Raw genomic sequence first — 11,178 nt, forward strand, 5'->3', positions numbered from 1 at the left:
ACTTTTATTAAAGAGAGTTTTAACGAAAATGGCCTAACACTATTTATTCTTAACATTTTGTGCATGAAAAGTCCATGATGGATCAAGTTTTTTTCTTTATTTACTCTTATGCCATTATTTTATTATTGTAGCGGAGTCTACAAAGATGTTGATATTTTTGTCTGAAAATACATTATTTTACATGATGCTATTCAACTTATGCTAATTTGCTGCCAGCTCTTCATGCTTCCATCATATTGTCAATGCTATGCAGCTTTTCTTCTGTTAAATTGTTCCAGTACTGTTCATCGTTTTCTACTAGCTCTGCATCTCTTTCTCTATCTTCTTTCACCTTGTAGTACATTTATGCTATTTCTTCTTTGAAATTTTGAGGCTTCCAATAGGGCTAATGACTGATCTTTATCTTACTGTAAATGTACATTTCTTCTTCTTCTGCTATTAATACCATATCATACTTAAAATCTTCAAACTCATCCAAGGTTAACATTTGGATTCCTCGGAATTTTAGAATATTTTTATATGAAGGAATCCACCTACGTGAAAAGATAGGGGATAGTCTAAAGATCTCTTCATTAATCATGGGTATATACATAGCTTTCTCCTTATGCATATGTACATACCAATCTGGAGGACTACTAATAAAACTTATGCAAATTTCTTTCCTTGGGAAATATGGTTAATGAATATTTTATCAAGATAGCCAAACTCTAATAGTAAGGCAAGGGTAACTTCTACCACATTATGTTTTTTTTCTTCTGATGCTTATAACGAAAATGCCATGATCTAAAATCTCTCATGTTAATATTGGCCACAGCTATGCTAATCTCTGGTTTACAAATACAATTCTCTGTACTATCACAAAGACATGGTGGATACATCTTTGTAATAATATGCATCCCTGGATTTGGATCAAAGATGGACTGATACAAAGCACATTGTAATTGTAATTGTAACTCTTTCATGGATTGTGATGCTCTGCTCAGGATCTCATTTTGCCTATCTGGTGGCATTATTCTTCATTTTGCTTTTGAAATTTCTTCTAATAGGATATCATCTATTATTAAGTCTAAATATATATTCCTAAGAAAACTTTCATATCTTTTTTGTTTTTCTTTGTCACTTAGATGCTGATGCTGCTCATTATTTTGATGCTGCTCCATTTCAATTTCTTCTTCTAAGAGCTCAATCTTAATCTCTTCTATGGGCTCACCTCTTGTTCTATGGGTTCAATAGCCTCTTTTTCTTTATTCTTATGTTGATCAGTTTTCAAACTTATTTTCAATTCTATTTTTAGGATGTCACTTGCATTCTTCTGCATTCTAAGATATTGGAGTTCTTGGTTCATTTTGGTAAACTTACTAAGTAATGACTCATGGTCCCAAGAAATGACTTGAAGGTTATGCTCAAGAGAATGAATATGATGTTGGCTTTGATGGATACTAAAATTAAAACTATCAAACTCTTGTTCTAAGGCTCTAATTAATTTTTCATGACCTAACCTCTGCTTGGTTGTTTGATTTAGATATTCCAAAAATTATTTAGGATAACTTACTGCCTATCAGAAAGTCCTGGTACTCTTGACCTATACCTCAGAGTTGGATTTCTGATTCTTTCAACAATATTGCCATTAAAGTTGAAAGTGAGTACTGGTGGTGATGATGGTCTACTTATGCTATTTTGGAATTCATTGAATGGTGGAGATCAATGGTGCATCATTATACTATTAAAGGGTGCTCTTCTACCTTGTGGTTTTGTGTTATTTGATGATGATGGTCCACGATATTCCATTCTTGTTCAACAAATTAATCTTAATAAGATATCAGCTAATGTATTGTCATTACCTTTTATATGTTAAAAAATTGGTTTAAAACCATTTCTTGTAATTGAATCAATAAAATTAACCCATCTTCGGGCTACCTGTTTATTAGCATGTATTTTGTTATAATAAGAAACTATATTTTGATAGTATGTTCTAATAGTAAATACTTCATTATGTAAAAATAAAGAAAATGCCTCAAGTGAGTTAATTATCCTTAAAATTTCTAAATCCGTTAACGGTAATCTTGACTGTACATCATTAAATTTTCCTGATGAATATCTACAAACTTGTTCATCAGACTTTGGAGACTCCTATTCTTTTTCTGGTTTAGTATACCTGCCTATCCTAATGATGAAACATCTGTTTCAAGTATTTTGTAACTATCATCTAATGGTAATATTAATGACTTAAGTTTAGTAATTTCTTCCTTTAGATTTTGAACTAATTTAATATCTTCACTATTAAAATACTTTTGTCCAGTTTTGCTAGTTTTACTGTGTAATACTGCTATTTTTCTTCTTAAATTAGGGATAAAATTTCTTGCATAATTTAACAATCTTAAAAGTTCTTGTAACTGTTTTTTATCTTCTAACTTATCTGGAAATTCTAAAACCTTTTTAGCTATATGATCTTGTAATTGTATTGTACCTGACTTGATATACATTCCCAAAAATTCTATATCTTGCTTTTCTAATACTATTTTATTTTTGCTAATCACAATTCCATTATTGATAAATTCTTGTAAAACTATCTCTAAGTGCTTTCTATATTCATTTCTATTTTCACTATGTACCAAAATATCATTTATATAAACACTACAAAAATTATCATATTTCTTGAAAATTTGATCCATCTTTCTTTGAAAGATTGATGGAGTATGACATAACAAGCCACTCAAAATATCCTTCTGGACAAGTAAAAACTGTCCACTCAATTGATTCTTCTGCTAATCGTATTTGCTAAAATCCTGATTTACAATCAAATTTACTAAAATATTTACTTTCTTGAATTTTATTTATAAATTCATCCTTATTTGGCAGCTTATAGCTATCTTCATATGTATTATCATTTAATCTCTTGTAATTATAAACTATTCTAACTTTACCTCTCTTAAGCTCTGAATGTTTTCTCACAATAAATGCTGATGATCTATGTCTAGACTTAGAGGGTCTAATTACTTTTAAATTTAACAACTCTTTTATTTGTTGCTCAAACTCTTGTTTATCTAATAAACTACAAGGCATATCAGATGTTTTAATGATTAAATCTAGGTTAATTATATCTAATTTTGCTAATATTTTATTTTTACTCCAATGTAACTGTGTGTCTTCTCCTGTAATCTTAGTTTGTTCTGCTAATTGTAACAATTCTTCTAAACTTTTTGGTCTATCTAACTATAATATTTGTATACGGGTTTCCTCGTCTAAAATCGGATATTCATGTTCAAATATTTCTTCATCAAACTCTTCTATGTTATTATGTTCATCATTTTCTTTTGAGTTTTCCAAATAATAACTATCTTGACTACTAGATTCTTCTATACTTATGTTTTTTTATGTTTCTACAATATTACTTTAATCAGTTATTGTAATACCTCTTTTGAAAAATGTTATGTTAGGGTTTATAAATAAAAAACCTTGCAAACTTTTCTAAAAATTTAAACCTAAAATAAATGGGTGTGATCCTACTAGTGAAACAAATGTTAATGGTAAATTAAATTGTTGTTTTTCTACTTTAATAGACTCATTATTAATACAGTGTGTTAAATAAACTGGTCTTTCATCAAACTGTGTTATTCTCAATGGTTTTGCTAATTTTTGTCTATATTTTTCTGGTTCTAGTTCTTCTCTTATGACACTCTTTGTACTTCCTATATCTATCATAGCTGTTGTTTGTATCTTATGTTCTTTTGCTAATTCTATTTCACAATTTATGGTAATTAAAGAACTATTTTTTCACTTTTCTATACTATGAAAAGTATTTTCTAATATTTCAGTACTTTTTAGTGATTCTGCTGAATTAACTTCTAATAATCTATTACTATAATACTTTTCACATAATATTGAATATGTATTATAGTACTTATTTGCAACTAACTTGCTACACTTATGACATTTTTCTGGTCAACTTAAATTTATATATTTATACTTTTCTTCATGTTGTTCTTCTATGAATTCACACATATACTCTTCTAAATCACTATTTGTGCTACTTGAATTTTTCGAATCTGAATCTATCATATTAATACTCTCTATACTATAAATACTCTCATTATCACTTAAATCATCTAAACTATATATTGATTGTATATCCTCATCCTCTTCTTTATATTGATTGTATATCCTCATCCTCTTCTTTCTTAAACAACTCCATTAAATGTGTCTAACCTCTCCACATGAATAACATTTACAGCTACTCTTATCTTTTGGTACTTTATATTTTCTAATCCAAGGTTTACCACTTCTTTTTCTAAATTGTTTTGGAATATATTTTCTCTTCCTATATTTTCTTAAAGGTCTTGTGCTGAAATTCGTATGTTTTTTGTAGGGTTTATATGACTTATATTTCTTTTTGTATATTCTCTTATGCTTATTTTTCTTATGACAACCATACTGTTGTGGTAAATCTATATTTTTACAACTCATGTAAAATTGTTTCCTAATCTGTCTCTTAGCTTTTATTTGACTACACTCTTGTCTAAGTATATCATATACATGTTGAATTCTAGGTCCTATTGCAATATCATTTTTCTTTGGATGCTTTTGCCATTCATTCCAAATCTTTTCACCTATTGGTCTTTTTATTTTTGTCATATAAGTATCTAATAAATTAGTATAACTAATTCTACCTGTTCTTCCTAAATATTTAAATAAATTTGTAGTATACTTGGCTATATACTGTAAATCACAAATTTGTAATCGTTCTAAATTTCTAATTGCTCTTATTTGTTCTTGTTCACTTCTGTCATCTAACCTATTATGATCTAAAAATTCTTGTTGAATCAAAGTAACAAAACCATCAATATTAAAATGTGTTTTAGCTGCCTTATGATGTTCTGGATTTAGAACTTTCCATGACTGAAAATAATAAAAAACTAAACCATCCAAGGTATGTTTAAAATAGTCTAACATATTTTGTGAATTACGAAAATCTAACATTAATGTTGCATGTACGCAACCTTTTTCTCATCTCTCAATTGTTCTCTCCCAATCTTGTGGATCTACATCTAAATTTAATATATTTCGTGCTATATTAATTTGTTCTAATCTTCTCAAATATGGAATCCTATTTTTTCTAGGTGGTTTCATCATACTTTCATCAATATAATCTACTCTAGCTTGTTCTTTATATTGTTCATTTGTTGGTCTAAAAAATTGTTGATCAATTCTACCCGTGTGCCCTGGATTTTCTACTCTTAATGTACTATTTTCTTCTGCTGGATTACATTCTACTTTCAATTCTAATAAATTATTATATTTTTTTATCCTAATATATGTTCTACTCCTATTTCTAAAATTAAAATTTTCATATTTTCATCTGAAATTCTGTGTAGTCCTTAATCATATGTTTTATATTTTTCTAAATATTGTTCTTCATCTAAATGATCAATATCTTCTACAAGCTTATCTACAATATGATCAAAATTTTGCTCAACTAAATTAATATCTAAATTATCAAAAGCCATATGAATATTCTCATTTTCGATCTTACTTTCATCCTCTTCTATTTTTTTTAGTTGCTTGTAATTACTAAACCTAATTGTTACTTGACCTGTACTAATTTCATATATTTGTACATTATCTGGTTGTCTATTTCTTGCTGCTTGTAAATTAGGTAATGTCCACTGAGTTCCTTTTAAAAAGTTATTATCTACGGGTTTTTCTTTTATTATATTTACATGTTTAATACCGAATGTTTGAACTAAAATTTGAAAATCTAAATTAAACTTATGATTATATCTATCAGACATTTTACTAATATACATTAAGCTAATACAAAAAATTTTATACCCTCCTTTCATATTATAATTTTTTTGTTCATATGCTTACTTTAATATATTTACTAAATTCATTAATTGTCATAACATAATTTGGAATACATCCTATGATTGATAAGTTTGAACTTAAGTCTACTTCAGATGTTGCTATTACTGTTTGTTGGTGATTATCCCATCTATCATCATATATGTATGCTAAAGCTTTTTTGCTTACTTGTGCTCTGGTTAATCCTGCTATTCCAATTAATATTGTTCCTATATGAATCTAACTGAAATGTGATTTTCTCAAATGAGTAACAGTTTCTTTACTAATTAAATTAAGTGTAACTTCTTTATCAATACAACTAACTTCATGTTGACTGATGCTGCTTACAATTCTGCTTCTATTTTCAAATAAACCTAATTGATATAAATTATATTTATTTTTCTGTGTTCTATCAAATCCTCTTCTAATAAATTCTTGTGCTTTTTCTTCATTTGGATAAATATATTCAGCTCTAACTACTTCTTTTCTTTTTCTCCTAATAAGTTCCATTCTTTGTTATCAAAATGATTTATTTTAGGTCTTCTAATATGATTATTTGTACTTAAAGTTAATTTTCTAATTTTTCTAATAAAGATTGTGGAAGTGATGAAGATGCTTTATGTAAAACTTAGTTTATTTTTGCTATTTGTTCAACTTGATTTAATTTTTTAGCCAAATTTAAAACTAATTGAATAATTAAATTATTTTGCCTAATGGGAATATTACTACTGGCTACTTGTGTTGAAAAATCTGTTAAACCTACTGGTTTTTTATCTAGCTTACTAATTTCTTTCAAAGCTTGGATATATTTTCTGCTAGTTCTAAAATCGATCATTAAACTAATAATTTATCTATTACTTGTTCACTCAACTCTTTTGCACTAATTGAATTTTTTGAACTTCTAATTTTAACTGCTCAACTATTTCTAGTGATCTAAGTTCTACTTGCTTAGGCTTACTATCTATGAGGTCTGTTTGTACCATATTTAAGGCCTCCGTATTTAGACCTCGTATAAATACTCGGGGAACTCAAATGTAATTATGTAATAAATGAAGGGACAAATATGTAATAAGTGAGGAGCCCTTATTCTATAAAAGAACTCCTCACTCTCCTCATTAAGGGAGGTCAATGTTTAGGCCATGGGAAGAGAGAAAACATCTCAGAAAGGGCAAACACAGAAAATAGGCTAGAGAGCACACTGCCTCTAGCCTTCTTGTATATTCACCATTCAGAGTGAAACAATATCAACATCAATGTGGACGTAGTCCAAACATTAGGGTGAACCACGATACATCTTGTGTTCTTTACTTTCTTGTAGATTCATGGTCCGATTTAAGTTGTTCCAAGACCTTTCCGGTTTTGTGCATCAACATTTGGCGCCGTCTGTGGGAATCGATACGAAAAGCTATGTCGGTTCTCTTTCATTTTTTCATCTTACCACCGTAAGACCTCACCACACTCCACCGTGAATCTGCAGAAACCCAAGAACCAAACACCTGCACAGTCACTGCAAAACCCATGTCTTCTGCTTCAGCTCCCGGTCACGGCGGTATCGATGGAAACAGTCACATTCCTTCATTCTCTCTCCTCTTACTAACCCACACAGAAAAACAGTCACAACCTCTTTCTCTCTCTCTATCTCTCTCTCTCTCTCTACATTGGCACAATCACTCACACAACCACCCAAAAAGCAAAAACAAAAAATGACCTGTCTTCTGCTACTACTTGGAGCTTTCATATTTCTGGAAAATTTGCGATCTTCGTCAAAGCGTCGAGCATGTGCAAGATCGAGCTCGAGAGGCAGATCTCAGTGGTCCTGGAGCACGTGATCGTCGGCAACCTCCGAGTCCTGTCGTTCACCTATAACGACGAAATGCTCTTCGACTTGGAGAGCATGAGGAGGATTCTCTCCGGGTCGTGAAGAAGGGGAAAGGTATAGCAGCTGAGCAAGGAAACAACTGCGAGTTTAGTATGCGGGGACAGAAGTCTCGGTCTGGACCCTGCGTCTACCCCGGATTTGAAGGTGGTCAGATGTCACTTTACCGTCGACTCCGGTTTACCGTCTCTGATCTCTATTGAACTCAGGTTTTTGAGCTCCGATTCTGATCCTCTTCCATGACTCCAGGAAGACCAGACTACTTTTTGTCCTTTTTCAGAAGCCATAGATTCTCTGCAACCCAGATCTCGAAGATGGTCAGGTCATGCTCAAGACTTTTCCAATTGTATCTTGAGATGACCATTTTGCCAAAGCTTGAGTTTTTCACTTCTCTTGGAGTTCAAATGAAGACCTTGCAAAAACTCTGGAGTATCAACCGAAGCTTTTGACTGCGAACTTGAACAACCGAATTCTACCCACTTATGATTTCCTTCGGAGTTTGATTTCTAAGAAAAATGTCTCTTCTGTTTTCAAGCATGGCTAGCGGATTTTCAAGGAAGCTAGTTCTTTAAAAAAAATCATATAAAATGAAGCCCTTGGTGGACCTGAGCTCTCTGTAGACAGAGGCAGAGAGGGAAGGAAATGGCATTTTTCATCGAAGTTGGTGTAGCAGGAAGAAGCAGTGGTCACATGCGTATATTTGATGCTATGGTGGACCCCACCTATTATTCTATAGAGGATTTCAATTTCTTTGGGATCTCTGTGGTTGTCCCCAAGACTGGCTGGCCATCTGCCAAAAGAAAAAGAAAAACAGAAGAGAGGGATCCACTAGTCCACTCCCTGAAAAACCCACGTTCTGATATCATCCTACTGACTTGACAAAAAGATAAGATGCTCTCCTTTAATATCCTATCATGTTACCTGCCACTTAAATGAAAGACCAGCAAAGTATGAGAGACTGCCTGCTAACCAAACCTGCTTCCATTTGAAGGTTTCCTTCAACAGCTGGAGAGCTGAGGTTGATGTGAAGGGAGAAATCTCGTTGTTGCCAAGTCCCAGCTGTTTTTTTGAATGATGTGATTTACTTTTCTTATTTTTTGAAGACATCTGTATAACCCCACTAGAAGGTAATCATAAATAAAGAAAGAAGGCAGCATGCCAAAAAAAAAAGAAAAAAAAGGGCAAAATGTCGGCAAGCCCAAAATAGTGGGCTAGAATGTTATGTGGAAGGTAAAGACCCATATGCCCAAAAGAGCCAGGCTCTATGGCTTTAAACTCCAACCTCCATTCCTCCACTTAAGGTCACCCTCTATTATCACCAACCAGGTGATCAAAAGTACGTCAAGTACTCCAAAATTATTCGACAGCCTGCCGCTATTATCACCAACTAGGTGATCAAAAGTACGTCCAGTACTATAAAATTATTTAGCAGCCTGCCGTTATTATCACCAACCAGGTGATCAAAAGTACAACCCGTCCTAAAAAAAATCATACATGACCATCACTCATGACAATCACCATTATACATAAGCATCACTCATGTCAATCATACATAAACATTCATGAGCATTACTCATGTCAACATTCATGAGCATCACTCATGTCAACATCCATGAGCATCACTCATGTCAATCAACATAAACATTCATAAGCATCACTTATGTCAATCAGCTTCGAAAGCTTCATTTATAGAGCTCCAGCTTCGAAAGCTTCATTTATAGAGCTCCAACTTCGAAAGCTTCATTTACAGAGCTTCAGCTTCGAAAGCTTCATTTACAAAAGCTCAAGCTTCGAAAGCTTCATTTACAAAGCTCCGACTTCGAAAGCTTCATTTACAAAGCTCCGACTTCAAAGTTTCATTTACAAAAGCTCAAACTTCAAAGCTTCACTTTCAAAGTCTCACCTATAAAACTTCACTTTCAAAGCTTCATCTACAAAGCTTTAGTGCATGGTATACAAAGACCGCCTCCGAACAACCGCCACTTCGGCCCATACATGGATTGAATTTAAAGTCTCTAGCCAACATACTCTGTTGACTGAAGACTTGGGGGACTACACTATATACCATATATTGGGCTTTCGCAACTGGGTCTCATGAAAAATACTTAGGGGACTTAGCCCATTATTTATGTACTGAGGAGCGAACCCTTATTCTATAAAAGGAACTCCCTTGCTTTCATTAGAGAGTACTCATTATTCATGTATTGAGGCGCGAACCCTTATTTTATAAAAAGGGACTCCTTCACCTTCATTAGAGAGAGACTCTTAGCCTATCACTTATGTATTGAGGAGCGAACCCTTATTCTATAAAAGGAACTTTCTCACCTTCATTAGAGAGCATCGTCCCCAGTTGAGCAACAGCCTCACCGCGAGCATAACTCCTAACCCATCACTTATGTATTGAGGAGCGAGCACTTATTCTATAAAAGGGACTCCCTCACCATCATTAGAGAGTATCGCCGCCTGCTGAGCAACTGCCTCACCGCGAGCATCAACTCTAGCCCATCATTTATGTATTGAGAAGCAAGCCCTTATTCTATAAAAGGGACTCCCTCACCTTCAACGCCACAAGCCGAGCCAACCAAGGCAACATAAGCCACAAGCCAAGCAGCCTCGCAACATGTGCTACTTCTAGTTGACCATCATTTCACATTGAGCACCGCCTCATATCAAGTATCAGTTCTAGACGACATCTGGTTACTTCCGCCCACACATGGACTGAATTTCAAGTCTCCAGCCAAAAGACTCTCTTGACTGAAGACTTGGGGGCTTACTGTTTGTACCATATTTAAGGCCTCCGTATTTAGACCTCGTATAAATACTCGAGGGACTCAAATGTAATTATGTAATAAATAAAGGGGTAAATATGTACTAAGTGAGGAGCCCTTATTCTATGAAAGGACTCCTCACTCTTTTCATTAAGGGAGGTCAAGGTTTAGGCCACGGGAAGAGAGAAAACATCTCAGAGATGGCAAACACAGAAAATAGGCTAGAGAGCACATTGCCTCTAGCCTTCTTGTATATTCACCATTCAGAGTGAAACAATATCAACATCAGTGTGGACGTAGCCCAAACATTGGGGTGAACCACGATACATTTTGTGTTCTTTACTTTCTTGTAGATTCATGGTTGAATTTACGTTGTTCCAAGACCCTTTCGGTTTTGTGCATCAACAAGGTCAATAAGCTATTTTATCTCTTTTTTGCTAGGAAACCTTTGAATATTTTTATTATTATCTTCTAACTGAGATGTAATATAATTTTATTTTTTCTGCTTGATTAATAATAAGATATACAATACTATTGGCTTGTGGATTTTCTTCACTATGCAAAATACGATTATGCTTTCTCAATGGAAAATATCAAATTAAACTATTTTGGTCTAAGGTTATTTTTCTTTTTTGAGGTTCACTAATTTCTAAATTAAGATAATCTATTATAAACTATAGTTTACCTTTATCT

The sequence above is a fragment of the Malus sylvestris genome, chromosome 1 (genome assembly GCF_916048215.2).
Source record: "Malus sylvestris chromosome 1, drMalSylv7.2, whole genome shotgun sequence".
NCBI classification, from domain to species: Eukaryota; Viridiplantae; Streptophyta; class Magnoliopsida; order Rosales; family Rosaceae; genus Malus; species Malus sylvestris.